The sequence below is a fragment of the Gopherus evgoodei genome, chromosome 1, assembly GCF_007399415.2.
Source record: "Gopherus evgoodei ecotype Sinaloan lineage chromosome 1, rGopEvg1_v1.p, whole genome shotgun sequence".
NCBI classification, from domain to species: domain Eukaryota; kingdom Metazoa; phylum Chordata; order Testudines; family Testudinidae; genus Gopherus; species Gopherus evgoodei.
In genome coordinates this window covers 234,544,720-234,560,303 of record NC_044322.1, presented here as the reverse complement: position 1 = coordinate 234,560,303, position 15,584 = coordinate 234,544,720, and the positions used below count along the sequence as shown (strand labels likewise).

Here is a 15,584-nt window from a genome sequence, read left to right as displayed (position 1 = left end):
ATTGCTTAATAAGTGTAAGGTTATTTTTCAGATATATTTACTTCAATTCTTATAAAATATGAAAAAGAGCCTCCCCTGGCCTCTAGATGGTTTCAAAACTTATTTAAAAATACAAAGCAGCCAGCAAAGCCAAATTCAGAGTCCTGTCCTAACCTTAGAACTTAGCAAGAGAAAATAATAAGAAGGAAAGAAAGCCAACACAAAAATGAAAAGATTGAGCCATGTCAATCGTATTCAATTTCCTACAGTTATTTGGCTGAATAAAATGTTGATATTTGTTCCTCTACCTCTCCTTCCTTTTTAGCCCTAAAGTTGACTTTTATTTTATACAGTTATCTGCTAATCCTCCTTTCCCCAGTGAACAGTGGTTCCATCACAAGTATTGACTAGTACAAACCTGCCCATTCAGCGTTCAAAGCCTCCTCTAACTGTGTTTAACGTCCCCACCTTTGAAGCGTCTTAAAAAATGTCCCCCGCCCTCAAATTTAAAACTCGCTCTAGCAAGTGCGTGTGTGTCTGACAGCTCCCGTAGCGGGCGGGGGGCCTTAGCCTGGCAACGGAGCACAGGCGCGACTGGGCAAAGACCGGGGCCAGGTGCGGGCAGGCCGGGCTCCTGTGCTGAGGTGCCCTGGTAGGCGCCCTCGCCGGGGGGAGCCGCCCGTGGCACAGAACACGTGGAGCGCCGCTGTTCCGGCAGCTCCGCTCGCCTCACCTTGCAGCAGGTGGGGAGCGCGGGGAGAGGCGGCGAGTTCCGAGCGCGGAGAAAGGTGGGGCGCTGCCCGGGCTCGGGGGGTGAGGCAGGTGGAGCTGAGCGGCTGGGAGGAGTCCGCCCCTTTGCAGGAGCGGGGCTGATGCCGGGGGAGCCGAGCCCGCCAGCAGGGGACAGGCTCGAAGGCTCCGGGCTTGGGTGCCTAGGCCCGCCCAGCTCCGCTCCGCTTATGCCCGCCGGAGCTGAGCGCCGGGTGCGCGCACCCAAATCGCGGCAGGTAGGGCCCCTCCGCGGGGTGCAAACAGCGGGAGAAGCTGCGAAGGAGTTTGCTGCGCGGGCGGGCGGGCGGGGAGCAGGGAGAGGGGCCCTGGGGCTTTTCCCCTCTCCCCGAAAGTGCTTTTTATCTAGAAAGGGAGTGTCGGCGGGGAGGGGGTAGCTGAGCATTTCTCGGGCGTGCCCGGGCTGGGCGCTGGGGCGGGGCGGTGGTTGCAGTGGGGCTGGGCGCTGGCGGCTGCAGTAGGTGTGGGCTGTGGGTTTCTGTTGCATATCTGGGAAGTTGAGGCCCTTTTAATGCACCTGGGGAAGGTCCTTGGCATCCCCACTCCCCCGTTGTGGGCTGAGTGGCTCTGGGGTGGGGTTATAGTGACAGTTGCAATCCTGAAGTGACTTTCCCACAGAGGGTGAGCAAAACAGGAAGCCCCACTCCCACTGTGGAGACTTGTAGGGTGAGGGAAAGCGCTCTTGAGCTACATCCCTGCCCCAGGTCTGTCTGTTTAGAGGTGGGAGAGAAGAGGGCACAGGGCTGGCTGGGGGGAGAATGCTGTGTGACTTGGAGGGGAGGAAGGGTGACTGGAGATGGGTATCTAGGAGAAAAAGGGTGGGGGAGGGATTTAATTGGAAATAGGAGCTAAGAAGGGCTTGGTTGTGTCATGATTTGTTTGCCTGGTAGAGAAGGGGGCAAGTGGCTAGGTTTGTCTGGTAGAGAGATGGTGAACAGGAAAAGGGTTATACAGGTGGGCTGCCAAGGTCTGTTAGGAAGCAATGTGAGGAAGGGGTATGGAGCTTTCTGTGGCAGGCTCTGCCAGTAGAACTGAGGCAGGGGCTGACCAGGCTGACTGAGGACTGTAATTTCCTCTTCTGGGAGTCCCTGTTGCTTGCTTTGGGTGGGTGGGTGGGTGGATGGAGAGTGGCATTCAGTGGTTGATGGACAGTGAGGTATTTCTCCATCATCTTCAATACAAGTTTGATCCAGGAGAGGAAAAGAATACCTATGAAAGAAGAGGAGCAGGGAATATTTTAAAACGACAGCTCTCCTGCTGCTCCATGTCACTCCTCTCCTCCCCCCCCCCCAATATCTTCAGGCAGTGTTTTGGGTTAATAAATCTGGGCTGATTTGTAACTCCTAATTGTTGCCAGCAACATGAGAACAATTCCTCCTTGATTCCTTCAGTCTCTGTAGATTTTTAATCAGCCTTCACTCTGCTCTCTAAAGTCTAGTTTTGAGTTATTTTTTTCCATTCATATGAAAGATGCTTAACAGTTAAATGTACGGCTTGGTGATCAAGTGACAAGGCATGTAAAGTACACCTGCTGCAAGAACAGCCCATATGTGGAGGATACATAGTGTATCTATCTCTACCTTGACTTGCTTCTGCTCTGTTTTCTGTTCTCTGCCATGTAGCTCTCCTGACTTTCTCTCTCTCAAATTAGCCAGATGTTTCACTATTTGCATATCTACTCATATGTGTAACATGTTTGCAATTATATTTTTGACCAGCCTTAGAATAATAATAATGTAAATATATGTTGTGGTCTTATCTGGTAAACAGCATGGTTTTAGTTTGATAAATGCTTTAGTGACATTAAATCACTCACACACACGCACATGCACATAGTTACTCTGCAGATGTTTTTTTAAATCTGCTGATAAATTGTTACTATATCAAACGGTTAGGAGTTGTCTTCACTGCAGAGTTAACTTGAATCATAAACTAAAATGTTGCCCCTAAGTCTACAGCCACACACACCATCTATTAACTTAAGTATGGTGGTGCTTTTAACTTGAGATGAGTATGCTGTCAGGGATATAAACTACAGTTTTAGTTAGCTCAGCTTAAGGCATGTTAGCTATCCTGCTGCAAAAATATAGTGCAGACAAGGCATTTGTAGAGTTAAATTAAGTGAGGTCAACCACGAGCGGCAAGGTGTAGTGCAGACCTCACGTAGCTACTTTGAAGTAAACACTACAAATGCCTTATCTCCTCTTAGGTTTTTACATATCCTGTATTAGTTATTGCACTGTATTTTTTTTAAAACCGCCCCCACACATTTGTGTCAGTGAAGACAAAGTCTTACTCTGAAAGAGTTTCATTGACATGATCTTTAGATGAAAAGCACTATATAAATTCTGACCAATACTGTCTGATTGTTGTACTTTCCCAGATGTCTGTATTTATCTGTCTCTTGTCTTGTGTTTAGATTGTAAGTTCTTTGGGGCAGAGACTGTGTTTTTGTACTGTGTATGTACAGCGTCTAGCACAATGGGTCCTGATCCATCACTGGGGTCCTTGTCACTATGATAGTACGAGCAGTATTCTTTTGTGTACCTCACAAGTTGATAGAAGGTGAACAATGTAGATATACAAATAATAAGTTTTAGTGTGTTTGAAAGTAACTGAGTGGTTTAATAATAAGCCCTCTTTGCCTTTATCCTATTGAACAGATGGTCAAAATGGAAAAAAAAACCCTGAAATTACCGATCTTATTAACCATTTTTATAGTATGACATAAAATGGAAAATCTAGGAGTCCGGGAACTTGGAGTTAATGCTATGAATGCCTGTGTGTGTATTGTATAGGTAAAAGATTAAACAATGAGAAATTGCCGATGTTTCAATTGATGTTAATTGAAAAGATGGGGTTGTGCTGAAGTTGGAAAAAAATCTGTAAAATAGTTAAAACCAAAAAAGTATGATGTAATCTATTTGAAGCCAGTTATGTTGAATGTATATCAAATGCAATATTTCCTGGCAGAGTAGATAAATTTGATTTATTTATTTAATTTGATGCTCAACATAGAATGTATCTTCAATATTCTACTTTGCTTCAGAAGTGAATGTTCTAATGAAAGTCACCTACTTCTTATAAAACAAAGGTATTTTTAAGCTAGTTGATGTCCAGTAGATGTCTTCATGGTGAAAATTCCTGCAGAATCTGTTTATAATTTTCACTGGTATATCTATCAATTCTAAAAGTAAAAATATAGCAGATACTGTATTCTTAGGCTAACCAAAAAGCAAAATGCCTACCAACAACTTTTCTGGCTACAGTAGAGTGAACCCTGCTTTATATTGTTCCTCTGTGTAACAACCCCAATTACCTGATAGTAAATATGAATAACTAACTTTTACATAACTGTACTGATCTTTAAAATGTACTGCTTTACATGGCAGAAACAGGAGAAAACAGATTATTCTAATAGTAGCATGTTTAAGCCATCACACAGTCTCTGTTCCATTAATAAATGAAACCAGATTCTGTGAGGGAGGAGAATAAATTTAAAAAATACAAATTATTTTAGGTTCCATAATATCTGCATGTCCCTACTCATATGCAAAGTGTGAAGCTGCATAAGGCACCTGGAATTTTGAGGCACCAAATTTCCTGGTGCCCTACGCAGCTATGTTCTGCTCCAGCCTCTGCTCTGCCCCCACTCCACCCCTTTCCCAAAGCTCTGCCCGCCTCTTCCCACCCCAACCCCAGCCCCACCCTCACTCTGCTGAGAACTGCAGCAGGGGTTGGGCCTTCACTCACTGGGCAGCGAGAAGTGGAGCGACCCGACCCCAGCCTGCTCCGCTTCACCGGTGAGTGCTGGGGGGCAGTCCCCACTCCCTCCCCCGTCCTCCAAGCCTACTCATTCCCCTCTGTGGAGGCCTGGGGCCAGCCCCACCCCCCATGGGGGGGCTGCATAGGGCACCAAAATGGCTAGGGACATGTGTGGAACTCTGCTAGGAATGCTCCCTAAATTACCTATTTCCTGCTAATCTTCATCATTTGGATGGTGTTAGCCTGTTCCTTTTTTGGAAACAATGAAGACTTCATGAAAGAGAAATACATGTGTTTTCACTAAGTCAAACATTCAGGTTTAAGAGCATAAAGCTGTGCAAAGTCAAGGTCCATCATCATAATTCTTGCTTAAATAGCCATATGTCTTCTGACACGCAAATAAAATATGGCAGTATTGTTGTATCCAGATAGAAAAGTATTTTGAAACCTTGAAGAGTACTGTGTCTGAAATAATTCAGTCCTTCAGACTCTTGTTTAATTCTATGTGACAGTAAGTTGCACCAGAACCATGTGGAGTGAGTCTGACTTGGTTATCTTAGAAGTACAACCTCCACAAAAAACATAAATAGACTATGTCATAGCTTCTGATGCAAACAAGTGACAGCATCACTCTTAGACTCCACTGTCACTTAAAAAAAATATTTTAATGAATAATGTTGGTTGGGTTTTTGTAATGTAATTGATTGTTTCAAAAACTCTGGCCTAGTAATATGAGACTGAATATCAGTGAGTGTACTATTGCAGCCTGCATCAATAAATGCTTTATGTTACTGGGGGAAAGGTCTATAAGGGAGTGGAGGAAATATGGACCCAGATGGTGATACTGATTGTAATTAATTCTGAAAATTCTGTTTTTATTCCTGACAGTGTCAACAAAATGAACCCACAGCTTTTCTCTACGGTTATTTTCAGCAAGGGCTCTGCATTTAGATTAAAACTTTTTTTGTTTTTTTTTTTTTAAAAAAGCTAAGTCCTTCTCAAACTCAAAATTAGTTTAATTTTTGAAAAATTAAACTATAAAAATAAATTCCTCTTGTAGCTGGCTATTATTTTATCTCTTGTTTACTGATGTATTTGATCTGTTAACCAGTCAGAAAGTAAGAGGCTTAAATTTTCGGTACTGGATATTGTCCAGCTTGCAAGTAAAAGGCCTTCCGCTGGCCGCTGCCACCACAGTGAAGGAGCTGCTTTAACCGCTACTATGGCCACCAGTGAGTAGCTGCTGGAAGCTCTCCATTCTTTGTATTATATAAATAGTAATGTAGGCCTTGAACATAGTAACATAATGGAACATGCACTAAAGAGCCGATTGCTGATGTGTATTAATCTGTTTGTTAGACATACATCTTGCTTAGTTCCTCAAAGAAATTGACAACTGCTGTATAAAAAGTGACAAGTTACTGTGAATAGAGTAAAATATTATTCTAATAACAGACAATTCAGCTCTAAAATAAATACCACCACAATGCTTTACATTTCAAACTACTTGCTGCAGATAGGGTCTGTGCAGCGATGAGTGGATTCACTTGTGATTTTATTCATTCATTGGAAAGGTTTTTCTGAGCATTATTTCTGCGTTTTTCACTGGAACATTTACAATACAATCTCCTTTGTGTTGGTTATGCAAGCAGTAGCCCCTAAAGTTCTGAAGTCCTTTAAGTATCTTCTATATATAACGGCACCATGGTCATCAATAAAGATCAATATTTAAGATGCGTACTATATTCTGATTCCTTCAGCCTTAGACACATACCTTTAAAAACAAACAAAATCCTTGAAATGTAATGCTGTTTAATAAAGTGAAAGGTTGTCAGCCTTGAGAATGAAGCCCTCTATGGACCACATCTAATGAGGGGCTGTTACACTATTGGTTACAGTATATAGTGCCAAAGTTGGAAAGAAGCCTGGAGTTCAATCTCCGTATCCATTCAGTTCTTGTCTGCTACTGAGAAAGCCAGTTAGCATTACCTGTGAAAGTGTTGGCTTTGTGATATGTACCAATGGCCAGTGCTGCCCTCTCCTAATGTAAATTAAAAAGAATCTTAATTGCCTAAGTCCTACAAAAGAGTTTTTGGAGAGGAATACACAAAGAGGGGTAATGTAGGTACGTACCCTCCATTTCATAGGTGTCTTTTTCCACTGTAAGGATCACTAAGATGTTGAGAGAAACTGGCTTGGGGAAGCTTATATTGCCATTGCCTCTTTTGAATGTGTTCTGTGACTGAAGGACTTCAATTACAAAAGATTATTTTTCAATAATTGAAATAGACTGGTGAAAATATGAGAAATGCAGTTGTTTCATAATTTATTGTATAAGCCAGCAAAATAGGTAACTTCAATATTCAAACTCTGCACCTGAGTAGTTTTAGAATAATTAACAAAACAGATTTCTATGTATAAATTCCTGAGATGACAAAACATGCCTGTGTTTCAGGAGTGTGTCTTAGGCACCTCAGCAAATGTGTATGAAGCTTCATCATCACATTGCTTCATCACATTGCTGTAGCTATACAATATAATGTCCATGCATCAACTTGCCTGCACACCTCTCTATAGGATAATGGAGTTTGAAGTGCAATAGCAATAAAATGCCAAAAGCATTTGGATGGCCCCCAATAAATATGAAACACATTTTTCAATATGGGTTATGAGCAAGCAAAGTTGATATGTATTCTAAAAATATGAATTTCTACCCGTATGCTACACATTTTGTAGGTACATTCTACAGTATGGTTTTCATTGTTTGGGTATTTGAAAGCCAGCTTGCTCTTTGCATAAATACTTACTGAATTTGTGCACTGTCTTACTATTTCCTGCCACCTGACTCTTCTGAGTTGAGTTTTGATGTTTTTGTCTTTGAAGCAATGTGTATTGAATTTTTCTTACTCTGGGGGCAGTAGGAGATCTCTGTATAGTTTTAGGCTGATACTACCCAAGAAGATTCTAAGATATCTAGTCTAGAATTCTCCAGGATTCCACGTAGCCAGGGCCGGTGCTTCCATTTAGGCAACCTAGGTGGTCTCCTAGGGCACCAGGATTTGGGAGGGCGGCAGATTGCTCCAGTGGACCTGCCGCAGGCATCCCTGCGGAGGGTCCGCTGGTTCCGCAGCTCTGGTGGAGCATCTGCAGGGACGCCTGCGGCAGGTCCACTGGAGCCGCGGGACCAGTGGACTGTCCACAGGAACGCCTGCGGCAGGTCTACTGGAGCCGCGGGACCAGGAGACCGTCCGCAGGGATGCCTGCGGGAAGACCACTGGAGCCACTGGACCGGCGAGCCAGCCCTGCACCTAGGGCGCCAAAAAACCTGGCACCACTCCTGCCCGTAGCTTTTGGAATTTAGTGTTCTGATAACCAGACCAAGTACTGTAGCCTTTTGTAATAAGGGGAACAATAAAATGGCTAATGTTCCAATCTAAGTTTAAATTTGGAGTAGTTTTTGGAGTGATAAGGGAAATAAAACGTTTTGATTAAATACTATATCTTGATGCAAGCCTCAATACTTTTTTCCCTTGTTATTATTGGCTTGCTATCAGAAATTTCCTCAGGTGCAACCACAGGTGAGGGGATTCCGTTTTCACACCTGAGTGAACCTATATCTGAGGTTCCCAAAGCAATTCCGTAGCTTTGGGGAATCATGAAATTTCTGACTCAAATTACTTAGTTATGATCACCATTTTGTGTCTCTTCTCCCACTTTAATTTCTGCATGATTTTAGTAGCAAATATTTCATGTGGCACTGTAGTCAGAGATTAATGATTATTGCTATTTGAAACTGGGATTCTAATCCATTAGCAGATCCATATTTAAGATTACATGTCATTTGTTTTCTACTAATGGGTGGAAATTCCTTAATTAAATAAGAAAATTCAAAATAAAAGAAATCTGTGCGTTTTTTTTTAAGTGTCAAAACTGTTTCATTATGCAATGAGTGAAGAGAATGGTGCAGGCTGCAGCAGAGTATAGAATTTGGGAACCAGGCTGGGCATTAGGAGCAGAGAACAGGTCTTGCTAACAGGGCTAGAGCGAGAGCTGAAAATCCCCTCTGCCTGTCCAGACCCATGCTTACAATGCTCTTAAGACAGTGTAGTCTAGGGCTAGAACACCTGGTCTATATTCCCCACTTTACCTCTCTGCTTCTTTTTCCCTCCCATGCTTTGTCTGGTCTGTATTGACTAAGCCTTCTGAGGCTCTTTTTTTCCTCTTTGTCCCATTTGTGTTAATTATATATAAATAAGTCAATTATTCTCCATACCCCTTATTGTCCCCTGCCTCATTCAGTGTATAGATGTTGATAGGGGTAGCAAAAAAAGGGAAACATTGAAAGGGGGCATGGAAGGGGAGTAGGAACACAGAGGGTTTGTAAAGACCACAAAATTGGATGATGGATAGCTCATGGAATGTGAAGTCAGAAAGGGTTATAAGAGGAGGGGATAGATGTGGAGGGTGGATGCAGGATTCTAGAAGGAAGATTGATAACTACAGAGGATGAATGAAATACTAAATTGGCGCGAGGAGGTTACATGGAATTCCAGAGAGTAGCTGTTTGTTTTTTGTGTATTTGTTTGTTTTTCCTTAAATTTGAAGGGCGGAAGAGATTTCAGTATCTCAATCATTAGATGAGACCAGTGGTTCTAAACCTTTTCTTGACCGTGACCTCATGATGCAATATTTTGAACCCCCTTCACCCATCTTACTATAAAGGAAGGAAGGATGGTCACAGCCTGAAACCCATTCGTGACTCCCCCTGTGGATTAGATTTGCCATGTGTGAAAAGCAGTTATAAAAGTGTTTTGCTTATATGGCTTGTAAGTCCATTTTGAATGACATATAATAAATGCTGAACCAAGTAATTGTTACATTTTTAGGACTGTAGGTGCTGATTCTGCAATCAGATCTGCATAGGTGACTCCTGCACCCACATAGAGCACTTTTGAAATCACTTGGCAGTCTGCATGATCGCAGAATTCTGGTACTGTGCCGATCTGATTGAAGGATCAGGGCCTTATAAACTATCACATGGCTCTTGCCTTGATGTGAAAACACATTTACAGCGCACATTGCTATGTAACTAACGTTATTATCCTGGTGAGTTACTTGTTAGTTTTGAGCAGTTACAAACATCGTTCCCGATCATAATGCTAGTTCTTGTAGAAAGTAGCAAAATAAAAAAGGTGCTAATTTCAGAATGATATTTCAGGGTTACGTAGTTGGAAATGTTTTGTAATTTCAGGTGTTATTCCGAATACATTACTTACTACAGAGAGATTTACACTGGCTGTTTTATATATGGTCAGAAAACAAAGAAATTACCCATGACTGATTTTAAATTGTTTTATGCTTATGAGGAACATTATTTTTACTTTAATTTTAGGACTAGTGTGATTATTATTAAAGACTGATCCAGGAACTTTCTTCAAGGGAAAAAAAATCTAATTTGAAATATTTCTGAAATTAATTGTATCAAGATTGTATAGAGCAGAATTTGGGGTCCTCTCTTTGAAGCTCTGTAGTACAATATAAAAATATTACTTAAAATAGTGATAAGTATTAAATGCAACATGTCCTGTTGAAGGATTAACAATTTTTTAAATATGGGTTATATTTTGTATTTATTTTGTGTAAATGTTTGAAAAGAACTGACACCTTTGGTGTTTCTTTTTCAAGTACAGATTTTTCAAGTTTAAAGGATAAGTCTTTTGCACCAAGCTATTTTTTGCTCATTTTGCTACAGTGAAGTTAGTGACATCATTTCCATTGTTAGCCATCTCTTCTCAGACCGTTCCATAAACATTTTGCTTTGGGCTGCAGATTGGTATTTATGGTTTCCATCCAGGAACACGTTTTTAATACTGTTTTTTTTTAATTTACATATGCAGAAAAACCTCGAAAATTAGAAGACTTCCTTGATATTAACTCAACAACTACTTTGAGTTTAAATGTGAAGTTTGACAGATTAGTAAATAATAATGATTTTTTTTTGCTATTTTCAATTACGTTTATTTTAATTGGTCAACCCATTAAACCATAACTGGATTCTAATACACATATCCTAAACTCCAGGAGTGAAATCCTGGCCCTTCTGAAGACAATGGCAAAACTGCTGTTGGATTCAGTAGGAGAAGATTTCATCCCAGGGGCCAGAGTATGAACCCGTTGTTCACACGGGTGAGCAAGTACTCTCAGAAGTAGACCTAGTTACTTCTACATAGGGATTATTCCTGCAAGTGACTGCAGATTGGTTGATTAAGGGATTCACAGTCTGGTCCAGAATCATTTAAAAAAGCTTATCTAACAGTTAGGGTTACCACCCATCTGGGTTTTACCTGGACAGTCCAGGTTTTGGCTTCTGTGCCATTTAGGGTACCAGGTGCCTAGTTTTCACTTGGAAAGTCCAGTCAAAAAGGGTAACTTGGTCAGATGTACTGACCAGACACCAAAAGTCCAATTACTGTGTGGTGGAGAGAGGCACTGAGTCATTAACCTATGCCAGCTCCTGCTCAGCTAGCGCTGCCTCCTATCTGCAGGAAGACTCTTTTTCAGGCTGTAGCAGCTCCCGTCCCAACTCTGGAACAGAGGGAGCCAGCTGGAGGTTGAGGAGGGAGGTGGAAATGATCCAGCAAGCAACGGAGGGAGTGAGGAAGAGGAGCAAATGATGGGGGTGAGGTCTTGAGGGAAGAGGCAGAGTTGGGGCCGTGTTTTGGGGGAAGGAGGCAGGACCTTAGGGGTCTGGTTACCAGCAATTAGAAAGGTGGCAACCCTAAACAGAGTGGTGGATTTAAAATACATTTATTGAGCTGAATGTAAGTTAATAGTTCAAATGAATCAAAATGTTCAAGTTCTGCCCTAGCTAAAGCCTTGGCTACACTGGCCCTTTACAGCGCTGCAACTTTCTCGCTCAGGGGTGTGAAAAAACACACCCCTGAGCGCAGCAAGTTACTGCGCTGCAAAGCACCAGTGTAAACAATGCCCCAGTGCTGGGAATGCGGCTCCCAGCGCTGCAAGCTAATCCCCACGGGAAGGTGGAGTACCTGCAGCGCTGGCGCTGCGACCACACTTGCACTTCAAAACGCTGCCGCGGGAGCGCTCCCACGGCAGCGCTGTACTGCTGCAAGTGTAGCCATACTAACTAAGTAACTGCATGATTTTATTACTGTTAACCTTGTCCTTTCCTTTCCCGTTTCTTATTTGTTACTCGTTGCCTCTTTGCAAACATTCATGTTCACAAAGTTACTCAATCACACAAGTGTTTTCAGGACCTTGGCATGTATGCTCCTTGGGAGATAGTCTGAGGTGTGATTGCAGCTTGATTAGGTATACCTGCACTGGCTTTAATTTGGCTAGCATGGCTAAAAATAGCAGTGAAGACATGGCAGTAGAGGATTCAGAATGGACTGTACAAGCCTGCGTAGAACCCTGGATACGTGCTCGCATTGTAGCCTGTGGTGGGCTTTATGCTGCTGCATCATGAATACTAAAAAGTGTGGGGGAGGTAGGAGGGGATCAGCCCACAAAGGCCCTATCCCATGAGCACCAGGCCCATCAGCAAATTCCCAGGTCTGCTACTCCTGGGAACTGTTCCTTTTAGTTTTTTAACTACTCTGGAAATTGGCTACAAATTGTGATGAGCTAACCTCACTACCGAGTACTATCAGTAATTACTAAATCTTGCTCTAAATAATGAGTCTTTTCAGTTACTGTGAGACTGCTCCTTGGTGTCCAATCTCTGTGAATCTATTAATCTTGTGTAAGCGTTAGTAAGCATTTTCCTTTTGGATTGTTTAAAGGCCTTTGTCACAGAAGATGAAGGATCCTGTCTGATAGTGTCAATATCTATCTATCGAGAATTCTACCACCACTTCTGGCATTTTAAGGGACCATTTTATCCACAAAGGCCTAAGTTGTAAAGTAGTTAATCAGTTTAAAACAATCCCTAAAAACAGCTAAGAGGATGCAGAGTGTGAGCCTGTGGTTTAGAGCAGGAAAGAAAAAAATCTCTCTGTTGAAGCTGCTTGTATGTGCCCTTCAACTACTCTTTTCTCAAAATGTAAAGGGGGAGGAGAGAAAAAAGTTGTAGAACACAGAAAAATCCCCCTTTAGGTTGATCATAAAATTTGACACGCTTTACAATTAGTATAAATTGCTGGACTGTGTCTCTCTAATTCAATCTTTTTCTTTTATATTGGTGTGGTACTAGATTTATGTTTGAATTCCTGGATCTTTTTGGTTATTTTCTTGCCAAAAAATTTGCTTTGACTGAAGTCACTGGAAAGAACTGAAGAAAAATGACAATTTCATGCTCTTCTTTGTCATTAACAGAGCTGTCATTCTATGCTTAATACATTAAATAATATGTACCATTGCACTTCCTGTGGTGATCCAGAGTAGTCTACAGAGGGTGATGGGGTGGCATGGGGGATAGGAGGAGGTGGCATGGTGTGAAAGGCTTGACAGCGCCTTTTTCTAACACCTACTTTTTTCTAGTCCATGGAGTGGCATTAATACAGTAACTCCTCACTTAAAGTCATCCCAGTTAATGTTGTTTCGTTGTTACATTGCTGATCAATTAGGGAACATGCTCATTTAAAGTTGCGCAATGGTCCCTTGCAACATTTGGCAGCTACCTGCTTTGTCCACTGCTTGCAGGAAGAGCAGCCCGTTGCAGCTAGCTGGTGGGGGCTTGGAACCAGGGTGGGCCGGCAGCCCCCCATCAGCTCCCCGCTCCCTTAAATTTCCTATGTGGCAGCCGCCCAGCAGGCTACCAATTGCCAGCAATTCAGCTGTCCCTCCCCACACTGCCATGTGCTGCTCCTGCCCTCTGTCTTGGAGCTCCTGCTTGCTGAGCAGGGGAGGGAGGAAAAGGGGGGCTAATGTCAGAGTGTCACCCTTCCTCCCTTCTCCTGCCCCCCTTTTACACCTTCTCCATATAGAGCAGGCTGGGGACAGGACAGGGCTTAGGGCGGAGAGACCTTGCTGGCCGCAGCTACTGTCTCAACTTGATGATCCACTTAGAAAGACAATGTACTTAGAGTGGTGTCAGCATACTTAAAGGGGCAATGCGCATCTCTCTCTCTCTCCCACGCACAGGATGCGTGTCTCTGTCTCTGTCTGCCATGCTGTCTCCCTTCCCTCCATTCGTGCTGCCTTGTAGCATGTGAGGCTACATTAACAACATGTTAACCCTTGAAGGCTCAGCCGAATGCTAGTTCATCATTTAGCAGTAAGGCATTCTCTGGGAAATATCCCACCCTCTTCTACCCTCTAACTTCACCACCTCAACCAAGCTTCACAATCATCATTGCTGTGTACAGTATTAAATTGTTTGTTTAAAACTTACTGTGTGTGTGTGTGTGTGTGTGTGTGTGTGTGTGTGTGTGTGTGTGTGTGTGTATAATATATAAAAAAATACAGTTTTTTTGTCTGGTGAAAAGAATTTCCCTGGAACCTAACCCCTCCTATTACATTAATTCTTATAGGAAAATTGGATTCGCTTAACATCATTTCGCTTAAGAAGTCGCATTTTTCAGGAACATAACTACAACGTTAAGCGAGGAATTACTGTAGTCTTCTCTGAGGAGATCATGTGTTCCACTCTCTTGGATAAAGGGCAGTGTCTCTCAACACAGAAGGAAGACAGAATACAGGTATCAGACGCACAGATAAAGGTGTGATTTCTGCTCAATTCATAGAAAGATGTGCAATATACACAAATGGTTTAAGTCAAAAAGACCAAAAAAAACCCAGAACAAAAACCATCTGTTGTAAGGAGCCTAAAATATGCATGTTCAGCTGGACTTGATTGGTTGAAATTCTGACACCTTTGTTTTCCAGAAAAGGAAATGTCTTATCCCACAGGCTGTTTCTTTTGCCTTGTTGAATGGCAACCTTTTTGAAACTTTAGAAACAACACACCTGACAAAAAAGAGCCTTTGAGACAGCTAGCAGGCCCTTACATTTAACAGCTCTCAAGAAAGAACATGCTAAGTGTGAGCTGCTCCTTTGTGCTGTCCTGAGGTTGGGAAGCAGGAGTATGATTTGTTGCACCCACCCTTCCCACCTGACCCGAGGCTGGAGCTTGCCTATCCCACTTTGGTGTTCTGACCAGGATGGGTGAACACGTTTTGCCTAATTTCAAATCCACTTTAGCTTCATGGGTTTAAAATTAGAAACAGAACTCAAGTCTTTTGAGGGTTGTGTTCTGTTAATAACAGGCCCGTTGCCAGTGCGTGTCTGTGCATTTAACTTATGCTCCTGGAACCCAGTCCATATCAATTTCCTATACTAGGTAACTTAAATTTCTTTGTTGTCATTCACCTTTTTTCCAACCATTTCACTGGCAGTGAATGTGTGACTACTTGGTATCCTTATCTGCCTTAGGATGTTGAAAGTCTAGGCATTTCTCTGTGATGAACTTAAAGAAAATTATGGTGAAATAGAGCTTAAGCCTTTGATATTATCTCCTGTTTGTTTTTCTTTCCTTATTTTATGCTCAGTATATAACTTACCCCATTTGGTTTTATGCTGCATGGTAAGGCATCTGAGTTGGTGACAAAGGATGAAATCTACTCCACACACAAAGCCAGGGTATTTATTTATGCTGTCTGTGCCTTGAATGTGGAATGGTTGTTGAGATTAACTGCACCATTCCCCAACCCAATTTGCAGCTTTGTGGCAGCTACAACACTCCTGCTGTCCCCAAATGTTGCTGTTCCAATTTATGATTACAGCTTCTACATGTCAGTTGCACAATGTACTGGGAAACAGGATTTGTGTAAATATAAATAATTTTGGTTTTTTTTCTGACTCACCCATATTGTACCCTTCCATGATGGCCTATGGTGGTGCTAGTTCAGAGAACAACAAAACCCCTATTCAACCTGTATGCTGAAATTCAGTGATGTAGAGGACTTTGCATTAGCCTTCCATGCTATGGGAAAATTTCACCCAAATAATATACTAATGTGTATGCTGTTGTGGCTTATGGTTTAATTTAGCCCTAGTTTACTGGTTCAGTATATAATCAGTACGGATAT

At 42.3% G+C, this 15,584-nt stretch overlaps 1 long non-coding RNA gene across 1 annotated transcript in view; it reads left to right on the top strand.

Moving 5' to 3' along the window:
* Positions 1 to 14,036: 14,036 nt before the first annotated feature.
* The window catches only part of LOC115637939, a 351,855-nt gene continuing 350,307 nt past the window's right edge, over positions 14,037 to 15,584 (top strand). Inside the window, exon 1 of the long non-coding RNA XR_003997376.1 lies at positions 14,037 to 14,195. This is a non-coding gene — a long non-coding RNA (uncharacterized LOC115637939). The remainder of the gene's footprint in view (positions 14,196 to 15,584) is intronic.